This window comes from Rhinolophus sinicus, chromosome 16 (genome assembly GCF_057876585.1).
Source record: "Rhinolophus sinicus isolate RSI-liver-muscle chromosome 16, RSI-T2T, whole genome shotgun sequence".
NCBI classification, from domain to species: domain Eukaryota; kingdom Metazoa; phylum Chordata; class Mammalia; order Chiroptera; family Rhinolophidae; genus Rhinolophus; species Rhinolophus sinicus.
In genome coordinates this window covers 187,944,988-187,957,621 of record NC_142516.1, presented here as the reverse complement: position 1 = coordinate 187,957,621, position 12,634 = coordinate 187,944,988, and the positions used below count along the sequence as shown (strand labels likewise).

The 12,634-nt window shown below is 39.9% G+C and overlaps 1 pseudogene; it reads left to right on the top strand.

The window, feature by feature from the left end:
• The first annotated feature begins 278 nt into the window (after positions 1-278).
• On the top strand, positions 279-10,009 carry LOC148755133 (DNA-directed RNA polymerases I, II, and III subunit RPABC4 pseudogene; annotated as a pseudogene).
• Positions 10,010-12,634: the final 2,625 nt, after the last annotated feature.

The following is a 12,634-nucleotide window of genomic DNA, read 5'->3' as shown; positions in this document are numbered from 1 at the left end:
AGACGGCATCGTCATTCAGTGATAACCCCTCAGTATCTCGGCCTGAAAGTAACACTGAAATGAGGTGGGCATTAATAATATGACATATATTCACACAGGAACACACAGTTCTACTCTAATTGGGGTTGTCACTTTTAGAGCAATCTAAGGCACTGCTGTTTCTCTTTTTTTCTCTTATAGTTACAGAAATGGGGAAAGCAGAGATTCATCAAATCTCTCCTAATCAGAATTGAATATGCTAATTTTTATGATGGCATTAATATTATCCAAGTTTTTATATGAATAATGAGAAGAATTTGAGTGGGTAAACTTAACTAAAAAAAAAATAGTGCTTCTCTAGGCCCTTTGCATTTTGCCACAATGCTCTGTGGTAAATGAAATTATCGGTCATTTGCTCTCCTGGCAATGCTGGCAGGTCCCGGAGTCCATGGAGTATTGGGGACATCATGCACTGGGAGGGGATCTGCTTCACTTCCCACCACTACGTTGCTTTGTTTCGCACAATGTTTTAATTTGGTTTCCAAGTCTGTGTGTGCATGTTTCACTCAGTGTATGTCATTCCTTTTGCCGTGGGGATGTTTCCATAATGTCTACTCATGTTTCTTTTGAAACAAGCATCCCCCACTCCCAATTTCAGTTTCCCACTTAAAAGCAATTCAAGAAAATGGTGATTTTTTTTTCTGACACTGCCCTATGACACCAAAAGAAATCTATATACATTTTTAAGTAAACTTATTTCACAGTTTTAGGTTTAGAGAAAAATTATGAAGTTAGTACAGAGAGTATCCATATACCCCATACTCAATTCCCCTATTAGCATCTAATGTAAGTAGGATGCATTTGCCACAATGAACGCATCAATATGAATACATGATTAAGACCTGAAGTCCATAATTTATTCAGACTTCTTTAGCTTTGATGTAATTGCCTTTTCCTATTCCAGGATGCCATCTAGGCTGCCCCATTACATTTAGTTGTCACTTGTCCTTCGGCTCCTCTTGGCTTCTACAGTTTGTCAGTCTTGCCTTGTTTTCGGTGATCTTGACAGTTTTCAGGAGTACTGGTCGGATGTTTTGTAGAATGCCTCTCCATTGAGATTTTTCTAATGCTTTTCTCATGATTAGACTGGAGTTATGGGTTTTAGGGAGGAAGACTATAGAGATGAAGCGCCATTCACATCACATGATATCAAGGACACATATTGTCAAATGACTTATCACTGTTAATAGTCACGTTAATTACCAGACCCAGGCAGCGTTTGTCAGATTATTCAACTGGAAGGAAGTCACTATGTGCTGCCCACATTTAAGGAGTAGAGACTTATGCTCTACCTCCTTGAGGGCAGATTACCTATATAAATGATTTAAAATTGTTCTGCATGCATGGGAGATGTGTCTCTTCTTTCCCATGTATGCATTCATTGATTTATCCATTCATTTATATCAATATGGACTTATAAACATTTATTTCATACTTTGGGTTTTAATCCAGTGCTATCTTATTTATTTTGTTACTTCAGTTATTCCAGCTTTGGCCTTTGAGATCTCTTTCAGCTGGCTCTTCTGTCCCTTTGACATACTCCCAGCATTGCTGTTGTTAGTTCTTTTTCTTAATCATTTCTGTCATTATAAGATGCTCCAAGCTCATCTTACATAGTTCCTGTCTCATCCCTAGAATCAGTCATTTCTCCAAAGAACGCTGGTTCCTTTTATTGGACAATGGTGTTAGAAACCAAGGTCTGAATGCTAGGTGTGTTCAATGCTATTTGAGTGTCACTGCTTCTGGCCCTGTGTGCACAAACGTGTGTGAGTGTGCGTGAACGTTCATGCACATGTATTTGTGTGTCTACATATATCTATGACTATTTCTATATGCACCAATCTGTATCTATATTCAGCTAAACATGAGTTCATACAAATGCCTTTCACTCCAATCCATTACTCACGGATCATTCTAGGCATTTTCCCTTGTGTATCTGTAACCTCCCACTTCAACAGTTGGAAAACTGGTTCCCACCATCTGCCTTTCATTTACTTAACTGTTCTTTTCAGAGACACATGTATAGTATATCACAATTGTTAGACCATAACCCTGTGGGAAGTAACTTTATCAACTAGAGTACAGTGCTTAGGTAGTTATTTATGCATTTAGTGTTATTACTCTGCTCCTTTTCAAAGTTACTTGAAAGAACCTCTCCCCCCACATCCTTCTGTGAGGTTGTTTCAAAACTTTGCAATACAGTTAGATTATTTTGGCTTTCCATATTATATCTGGGATTTCTGACCTCCTTAAGGGATTTAAAATTTTTTTCATACACTAATTCATTCACTCTTTTGCTATGAAGTTCTATGGGTTTTGAAAAATGCATGATGGCATATATCTACCACTATAGATACTGTATAATTTCACCACCCTGAAAATCTTCTGTGCATGACCCATTCAACCTCCTCCCCTCCCCACATGTCCCTGGCAATCATTTCGCCTTCTCCAGAATGTCATATATTTGGAATCATATAGTATTGATTCCTTTTCAGACAGGCTTCTTTCTCTTAGCAATATGCATTTACTATTCATTCATGGTTTTTGTTGTTGTTGTTATTTGGGTTTTTTTGCTTCATAGCTTTTATTTTTATCGCTGAATACTATTACACAATATGGATGTGCCGTAGTTTATCCGTTCATCTATCAAAATACTTTTTGTTGCTTCCAGGATTTGGCCATTATAAATACAGTTGCTATAAGCATTCACATGAAGATTTTTGTGTGGACATAAATTTTCAGATCAATTGAATAAATACCTAGAAACATGATTGTTGGGATATATGGCAAGACTATGTTTAGCTTTATAATAATTGCTGAACTGTCTTCCAAAGCGGCTGTAGTATTTCCTTTCCCAACGGTGACTGAGAGTTCTTGCTGCTCCGCAACCTTGCCAGTAAGTGCTTTTGTCAAGCTACGCACGACGTTTGCTACCAAACAACTATTTTATTCATCACCTACCACATCTGGGCCTAAATTGATTTATCTGTCAAATGAATTGTGGTATCTTATCCTTCCTACTTTGGGGAAATAGTAAATGTGTGCAAAAGTGTATAGAATGTAAAAGAAAAAAGTGGCAATAAATGTTAGTTTGGATATAATATGTCAGCAGCAGCTTTTCTCCTCCCAAGAAAAGAATATGAGAAACTAAAAATTGCACTTTATAAAATACAGTTGATCCTTGAACAACACATATTTGAACTGCATGTATCCACTTATATATGGATTTTTTTCAATAAATATACAGTCAGCTTTCTGTAGCCCCAGGTTTCACATCCATGGGTTCCACCAGCCATGAATCATAAACAGTATTTTATTTTATTTTCTTAACAGAACACAATGTTTAATAAAAACTTACTACCAGTTTACATATGAATTTTTAAACTCAAATGGGATCACATTATACACACTATTCTTATTTTTAAGGAGTTTTATTAAAATACAGCTAACATACAATATCATATTACTTTCAGGCCTACACCATAGTTATTCAACATTTATATAAAGAAGTGATCACCATGACAAGTCCAGCAACCATCTGACACGGTACCACGCTATCACAATATTATTGACTATATTCCCTATGCTGTACATTACATCCCCATGACTTACTTGTTTTATACCTGGAAATGTGGACCTTTTATTCCCCTCCACCTTCCTCCCCTTTTTTAATTTTTCAATTACAATTGACATTCAATATTATTTCATATTAATTTTAGGTGTATAGCATGGCGGTTGGGAGTCCATGGACCTGGAGGGCTGATTGTGTGCATTGTCCTACATCTATAAGGGGCTTGAGCATCTGCGGGGTTTGGTATGTGGGGGGGAGGGGGTCCTGGAACCAATCCTCTGCAGACACTGAGGGATGACTGAGGTTCTGGGGGAGTCAGAAGGCACATGTGGACTTTCAGTTGCTTGGAGCTCCGTCTCCCTAACCATGTGCTGTTCAAGGATCAACTGTATCCTCTTGCAATCACAGCAATTAAATATCTCCTATGTTCTGGAAACAAATTCAATTCCTACACTATGAGAACAGCATACTTTGTGATGAGAACCCTTTTAGATTGTGTGTGTGTGTGTGTGTGTGTGTGTGTGTGTGTGTGTGTGTTCGTTCCTAACCCCTTCTGTCAGGGAAAGAGTACTCAGTAATTGTGACTAAAGACGTAAAACCACTTGGGTTTCTGGATGTCCTGACCAGAGCCCGCTGCCTTATATTTGGCTGCTGACTCTGCTTGTCTCTCCAAATTATGCCTGAACTATTAGCAAGTTTAGAGAGCAAATAGCACTTTGATCACTGACCACACATAGCTGATTAGTGGGGCGACAGATAGTAGTGCTTGTCCGGTGAAAGGGAGACTCAAGAAAGCCTGCTGCATTTCAAAATGGAAATGGGGCGCTGGGAGCTGGCTTGGGGTGGTGCTGACCCGGAAGCTCGTTTCGGCCCTCTGCTGTCCTGCTCTTTGCGGCTCCTCACAAAGAGGCTTAATATGTTTTGTGGAAGGGTGGGAACAGCAATGCTTAACCTTCATGCGTACACCCACAGGTGGGAGCTGTAGGTGTGCACCGAAGGACGTGCCCTTTTCCCTCGCGTGTTGTATTTGCATGCTTTTGGTGACGTCTTGCATTAGAAAATATACCTACATTTGCTTTATAATATCACATAGTCAAACAATTATGTTAGGAACTTCCTAAGAAGCACAGAATTTTGTATTCAGTATATACAGGGGTGCAAGAAGAGATAAGATAAGGTGAAAAGACCCAGAAGATGAGAGCCGTGAGTGAAGACAGATGGAAGTGGCTCACTTCCTCTCTTGTTCTGCAGCACTAGGTGAACACAAAACTTAGTTTCAAAGCTGTGTCACACATGCCATTGGGCATGTGTATAGAAAATTGACAGTCACCCACTTGAATATCTATAAAATTAATTACTTCTAGGGTAGAAACTGTACATGACAACTGTTGCCCCAGAACCTGTGAGCGCATTTCCAAAGTTTATCAATGCCATAATTAATGATCATAACTAGATGAGTCTATATGGATATACTCTCCATACTATTTTACTCAGGGTCCTTGTGCAAGGACGTAAGCTGCCTTCATGCTGTGAAATCAGGTGTGTATAGGCAGGTGCGTGCCAACCAGTTAGAAGGTTGACAGGCTCCATTTCCATGAGGATAAATGAGTGTCATGGGAAAGGCAATGATTGGATTCATTGATGAATTGTCCACGGGGCTCTGATTCCCAAGTAAGAAGGGCACCGAGGGTACCACTTACTTCTCAGGCACCAAACTTATGGGAAATAAATTCACTCTCAGGGGAGCCAGAGGCACTAGGTCCAGGGAACCAGATGTGAGTGGGCAGGTGGATTTTCATGAAGTAATACGTGGAGTCCGGCACCCAGGGCAGATTCACCAAGTTCCCGGGGAGAGCAGCTTTGAATAAGCGGAGAACAAGTCCAATGAAGGAGCTATATCTCACTGGCAGCTCCATTAGTGATGCCCAAGGAGGGGTTTCTACCACTGGTGAGATTAGGCATGCTGCTAAGTCCGTGCAGGAAAACATGGTAGACATATTGGTTAAAACAAAATCAACTCCACTGACATCATGAAAGATGGTTGGGAGCAGAGCCAGGGCCAGAAGATACACGTTACAAAGCACGTGGCCATGGGGCACATCAGGGCAGAGGGGAAACGAGTGACACAAAAAGGAGACAAGGAGAAGAATAGTAATGTTTACCCAGCGGCACCCGTGACTCATTCTGGGACCCCCTGAAAAGACTAGGGGATGCAGGAGACTGGAGTTTCAGTGATTTCCCTGGTAGACGCTTCCCAGCAGAGATCACTTGTTGGGACCATATTCCTTCCACAACCTGTGTTTGGAGTCTTCTGTGTTGACAGGCACGTGGTAAGTGCTAGAGATATACAATGTGAAAGGCATACAGTTTTGCCCTCGAGGCAGGCAGGCACAGCCTAGACAGAAAGAGAGACAGATACATCAGGAATGACATCAGAGTGTCCTGAGCGCTACCCTAGATGTCTGCAGGGAGCAGGTGTCTGATGAGACACGAGGAAGAGTCAGGAAAGATATCTGTGAGGCGCTACTATCTCAGCTGAGTTCTGAAGATCCAGGGGAGGAAGTGCACGCTAAACAAATATTCATTGACTGTTTGTTGAGTTCCTGTTGGAGGCAAAGCCCTGGCTGGGGTCTGACTAACTTCCTACGTGCCATCACCATCAGAAGGCAAATCACAGAAAGCACGGCCCACTGAAGGAACCGCAAGTGATTTAGCATACTGGAATTTAAGTATTTACAAAGAGCAGGACGAGATGAGGTTAGGAAGATCGGCAGAGGCCAAATCACATGGGCCTAAGATAGTCTAGCATGTCAAGGATGATTGTACTCTCTCTGGTGCCCACTACTGGCTGTGCTGATCTATAGGGAAGGAGTAAATGACAAAGTGTGAGAACACTAGACTTTACATTGTTACATACATTTGAGGGATTGTTATTATATGATCCTGCTTACTCCGACATCACAGTTCAGAAGAGAGAAGTAGTGTCTACATATTTAATTAATCTGTTTGGCAAATAATTAAACCATTTTGCCAGAATCAACAGACCAGCTGTATTTAACCCAACAGTGAATACAAATCATAAAAACAGTGAAGATGGGGCAGCCTATCCTAAGCTGACTTTTCCAAACACCTTCGTGCCTGGATTCTGGGAATGGAAATGTGAATGTCTCCTCAATTCAGACGTGAACTCTGCGGCGTGAGGGGTTAGGTTCCCACCAGGGACGCACTGGTTTGCTTGCACTGATGGCCTGAGCAGCCCCAAATGCAAGCCACTCCTGTGATTTAAAAAACAGAACACACAGTGTTTTGTTGGCTATTTTGGTTTTAAGAATGCTAAGAATGTTCCCTGGATGCATGTCCTTTATTTTTGTTTTGGCCTTCCATTTAGAAGGAAGACAGCAGGTTTACGTCCTTCAAGTGTTCCATAAGGAAATGAAGGGAACATTAATGAAATAAAATCATTTCCATCCTCAGCAATTACCTTCTCATACACTTCTTGAAAGGACAAGGGCGCTTTTCTCTCATTTTGATGAAAGTCATAGTACACCTGGAAAAACATTTAACTTTCCATTAAAGGATTGCTTGTCACAGTACATAGCTGTAACATTATTTAAAATGCAGACTAGAGATTACCCAACTCCTATGTCCACTCTTAAATTTTTTCTATGCAAACAGACTGTTTCTTATCCTTGGGCTAAGTATCGATAGCTCAGAGACAAGATCATTTGTTAACCCTGTGCTCCTAAAATTTTACCAGGAAAATCCTTTTGGTTATTTCCTTTGTGAAATCATTAAACAAAATTAGCACCTAAAATAATTTCATTTCCAAAAATAACATAGATTACATTAGTGGTGGGTATTTAGAATCTACTTTACTTTTAGCAAAGGATTCAGATTAATTAATCAATTAATGCCTAAAATTTACTACTGTGTTTCCCCGAAAATAAGACCTAACCAGAAAATAAGCCCTAGCATGATTTTTCAGAATGACATCCCCCGAATATAAGCCCTAATGCGTCTTTTGGAGCAAAACTTAGTATAAGACCTGGTCTTATTTTCAGGGAAACACAATAGTGTTTTAAATTTTTGCTTCTTTCATACGTGAATTCCAGTCACTATTTAGTTATTAATTCTACTTAAATTTTGGGATATTACTCATCGAACTTAAAGTCTGCAATGCTAATTGTTGCCATATGGTATCTGTTCTTTTAGTAAAGGTAATATAAGAGTTTTGGGTTATTCAAAGAACTGAGTAAGCAGAAATTACATTTTCAATAAGCAGAAATTACATTTTCAATAAGCCATTGAGATTCACTATGTCCCAGTGAATCTCCTAATAAACTATTATTATTTTTTTAATTTTTAGTTATTCTAAGCAGACATCATATGACCTAAAAAAAAAAAGAAAGAACTAAGGTGCCTAACCAATTTAGGATTCATTATTGGCTAAAGAATGTTCTGACTAATACAAGGGAGTATTAATGTAACCACTGCCCAAGGGTCTTTAAGGCTTAAACAGGACATATCCTGAGAGCTTGACACCAGTGCAAAGAATAATAAAATAATCAGTTAAGTAAACAAATAAAGAAAAGAGTTATCCTCTGGAATGATTCATAAGTGGACTGTTGATGAAATTGGGTGTTTCTCAAATCATAAAATTGCAACAATAGAAAGTGTTGGGGGTAGGGTGAAGCTGATGTCTATGCATGAAATCTAGAAAAATAAAATGCTGTAGGAAGGAATTTTCAAATTTTTCCAGCTCCAAGAGACTGGTGCATATAATATATGGAAGATTTGAGCATTTTGATCATTAAAAAAGTCACTAAGGAATTTTTTCTTGGGTTCTACAATTGTTGAGGTAAAATATTTCATAAGACTACATGATTTTGCTTACTCTACCCCTCTTTGATACTAACTTATTTTGGATTGTCTTTTGGTGGTAGATTGGAAAAGAGCAAAGTGGAGCTGTTAGGATCGGAATGTGGGTGGAAAGGAAGAGGTGCCCCAAAGCAGCCGCCAATGATATCTAGCTGTGGAGAATGTCACACAGAAAATGAAATAAAATCCAGGGATCCAATCAGATGCAGAGAATGTGGATACGGAATAATGTACAAGGAAAGGACTGAAAGACTAGTGGTTTTTGATGCTCAGGGAAACATGGAATTCAGAGGAATGTGCTTGCGTTTGCATTCACTTGTTGATGTTGTTGTATAGCATCTGATTGATGTGCTTACCTTTATGAATACAACTATATACACATTTCATTTTAAAACCCATATTGTATTTGGGTATCTATTAGTAGTTTATATAAAGAAAATATTTTTTGTTCAGTGACATGATTTGTAATTTAATTTTATTGTATATATCATCTGACAATATGATACACAATGTCAGTGTCAGCGATACACAGTGAAGGTTCAAAGTGCTTTCCCAAACCACGGTTTCAATCAAAGCTAAAATCATTGAGGCCCTTGTTAAAAATAAAGTTTTCTAGGGATCTCTAAAACAAAAAGAAAAGAAAAGAAAAAATTTACTACACTACTTAATTGCTCACCCACAGCTTGATATCCTTTCCAATAGGCTTAATACTGTACAGACTCCAGGGTAACTTGTATGTGTTTCAGATTTATCATGCAATCATGTAAAACACTTAGGAGCTCAATTAACTGATCTTATAGGCATTCTAAGAGGAACAGGGCAGACACCTCTGCATGGTGTCTTCAAAATCAGATTTTTTAAAACAAATATGTGAAATAAATAAGACTAGAACTCTATCCTCTGGAGCAGCATTTCCCACGGGTGTTGCCTGGAACACTGGTGCCGTGGTTGTTCATGACGAATGGGTGCCACGGTCAGATGAGGCTGTTTATGCCGAATCAAAGTGGAACCAATTTCTGGACAGTAGGACATGTCAGCCTCTCATACGCTAATGTTAGGACTCCCTAAGGAGCTATAGTACCAGCATGGCCCAGTCCCATCTGACCTTGAAAGGGGGTACATTGTGCAAGTGCCCTCTTGAATACATTTGGAAGATTGCTAGAAAGAAAAAGCAACACAAATCTAGCTGAAATGCTGGCAGTAGGTGTTCTCTGATAGCACTTTGAAATTGGCTAGATTACAATACTAGGTGTTGGTGTAAAGCAGGCCTAAAGATAGAAGCAGAAAACGATTAAACAGCACTATCTCTAACTGTTGTCACCAGAGCATATTTTAAAGAAGAGTCGTGAAGCTGTGCAAGGGGACCTACTTTCAGCTGTTGCCCTAAGCTTAAAATCTCTGTCTTGTGAAACAGGTTTGAAAACTTTGCATTTCTTCCTTGTGTCAAATTCTAATCTCAGAGATAGCAGCTGTGTCCGTCCACAGGTGGCACGGAAAGCCAGCACTCGGCAGAGCATGTAGGAGGAAGAAACGTCTTCTCACGATGGCAGTTCATGAAGAATCGGTGAACAGTGTCTATTTGTAGCGTCTGTAATACAAAGAACAGGCACTTTCTGCAAAGAATAATAAGGCCTTTGAAGCAAGAAGCACATGCACCAGAACAGGTGGATCGGGAAAGGAAATGGCACCCAGGGGACCATAGTGAAGACTGTCACCTCTTGGTCACTTTACTTAGGGGTCATCACCAGCTTCTTAGTCATGAGGAACTGGGCGTTGGTTCCATATTCCATTACACATCCTTTTTGGGTTACTGCGTATGCCGTGTTTCCCCGAAAATAAGACCTAACCGGAAAACAAGCCCTCACATGATTTTTCAGGATGACATCCCCTGAACATAAGCCCTAATGCGTCTTTTGGAGCAAAAATTAATATAAGATCTGGTCTTATTTTCGGGGAAACACGGTAGTAACCTTTGTTGAGTGTTCACTGTGTGCTGGGTATCAGTTCAGCAGGTCCCCACAAGCCTACGAGCTGCTGAAGAGGAAGCTGAAACGCAGGGTCGTAACGCCACGTGCCCACTGTGCACGCGGAGCTGCGCGCGCAGGTCTGTCTGACTCCAGAGCCTCTGCCCTTCTCCACGCGCCGTGCCCCCCTCCACTGCTTGACTCGCACAGCTCTCCACAGAGGACATCCTTCATCCTTCCTGTCCTTTAGCAATCACTCGTGTCAGCTTTTGTAATCTCCAAGTTAAACAATACTGCAGGTGTCATGCCAAAGCACCTGTCCTCTATAGTTAGCATCTTCCTAACTACACAGGGCAGAAGAAGCATATTTTGTCTTAACAAGCTTAAGTCTATTGGGATATACTTCAGGGGAGCTGATGTCCAGTTTTCCCAGGAAAGTCTTGGTTTATGCGTTACTCTTAAGGATTCCCTATTTCACTCTCAAAGTTACCCTGGGTTAGAAAATGAAATATATGGTCACACTAGATATAGTTCATTTGATGAGAATATTCTTTGCCAAGAAATTAAAAATACATATATACCTTTAAGTGGAAATGAAAATGTTCCATAAGGAAAAAAACAAGGTCGGAAAAGGCTTAATCTAGGCCTTTAATTTTAGTCCGCTTGGCAGATATGGATGGTTACAATATAGATAGACAAAGGAAGAGTCTCCGTATTTACAGTCGGGTAAAACCTTTACCTTTTGAGCAAAATGCACAGATATTCCTTATTAATGTAGTGTGTGATGCAATTTTGGATACAGTTGCCAGCCCATTTTAAGGGAATCATTTTGTGATATCAATTTTCTTGTTAAGTTAATTCATGTATATTATCTTAAGTTTGTTAGAGTTAACTTTCATGAAGGGGGATAAAGTAGAACAAACAATCCAAAGTGGAGGAAAAATGACTAAAGGAATTTCTGGCTTGTTATTACTTTTGAAGAGTATATATTGAAAGCCATATCCAGCTTATTGAGTTTTTACATTTCCATTTAATAATAATTATATGCTTTCCTTTTTGTTCCAAATACGAAAGGAAGAAAAGAGAAGGAAAGAATAACATGTTTATAGAATACCTTTCCAAGACTGAGCGTTAAATTTTTAGGGTACAGAGTCAAAGCCCCTCCCTCAGCTGGCAGGGCCCTCTGCGGTGTGACCCTGTTTATCTCTCTAGACTCAGGGTGCTCCGTGAGCTCCAACCTCCCTGCCTTCTTCCAGTGTCTCAGACTCACCATGTGCTTTGTCACCCAAAGTTTTAGTCCACATGTTCCTCGTCTGCCTCTCTTAGACGAGCCCAACTGAAACTACACACAGTACGCTCCCCTGAGCCAGAGGGTAGGTTGAGCGGTAGGTCGGGCTGTTGTTCAGAAGTATCCCCCACCCCACATTTCCAAGAGAGGAGTATTGCTCTCCGTTCATTGGTGTTGGGCATGGCCTTGACTTTCTTGGGCCAACAGCAGTTTGGAAAGCACCTGCACAGTAAGTCGTATCTGCTGGTGCCTCTGCTGTTGTCAGAAGAGCACTTCCAGGCTGCCTGCCAAGAAGAGGGGGAGCAAAGACCTGTGAGCAGAGGCACCCCAGTAAAGACCATCTTGGATCAGGCAACCCTGGCTGAGCTATAGGACTAAACAGGTAGTCTACTGTTTATTGTTCTGAGGTGTTTTGTCATTATTTGCTATCAAGGATTATGACTGATAAAGTATTTCTCTTTTGTGGAATTTTCAACAGCTGTAATTGTACATTTATTTGAGTTATGGGATTACAATATCTTTTCACCAACTGCAGCATACATGCAGTAACCTAGAAGGTGTGACATCACTAGCATCCAATAAATACTTTTTAAAAATCTGAGTGAACTAAAGACCCATCTAAAAGCAGATATATGAATAATGGAAGTAAAAAAAAATTAAAAAAAAATAAACACACAAAAAAAACCAGAAGACTAAATTTTCTATTTCACTTTTGTCAAGTAGAACCAACTATAGTTTTATAATCTTAAAAAAGCTAATCCCTCCTGGGGTTTGTTATTCGGACTCTCCTGTCACCTGAATGCCAAAATCAAGAATAAAGGCTGTCAACAGTTGTGTGTGTTTACAACAGGAATGAGTGCTAACAAAAGAAAAAAAAATCAACGATCAAATTAG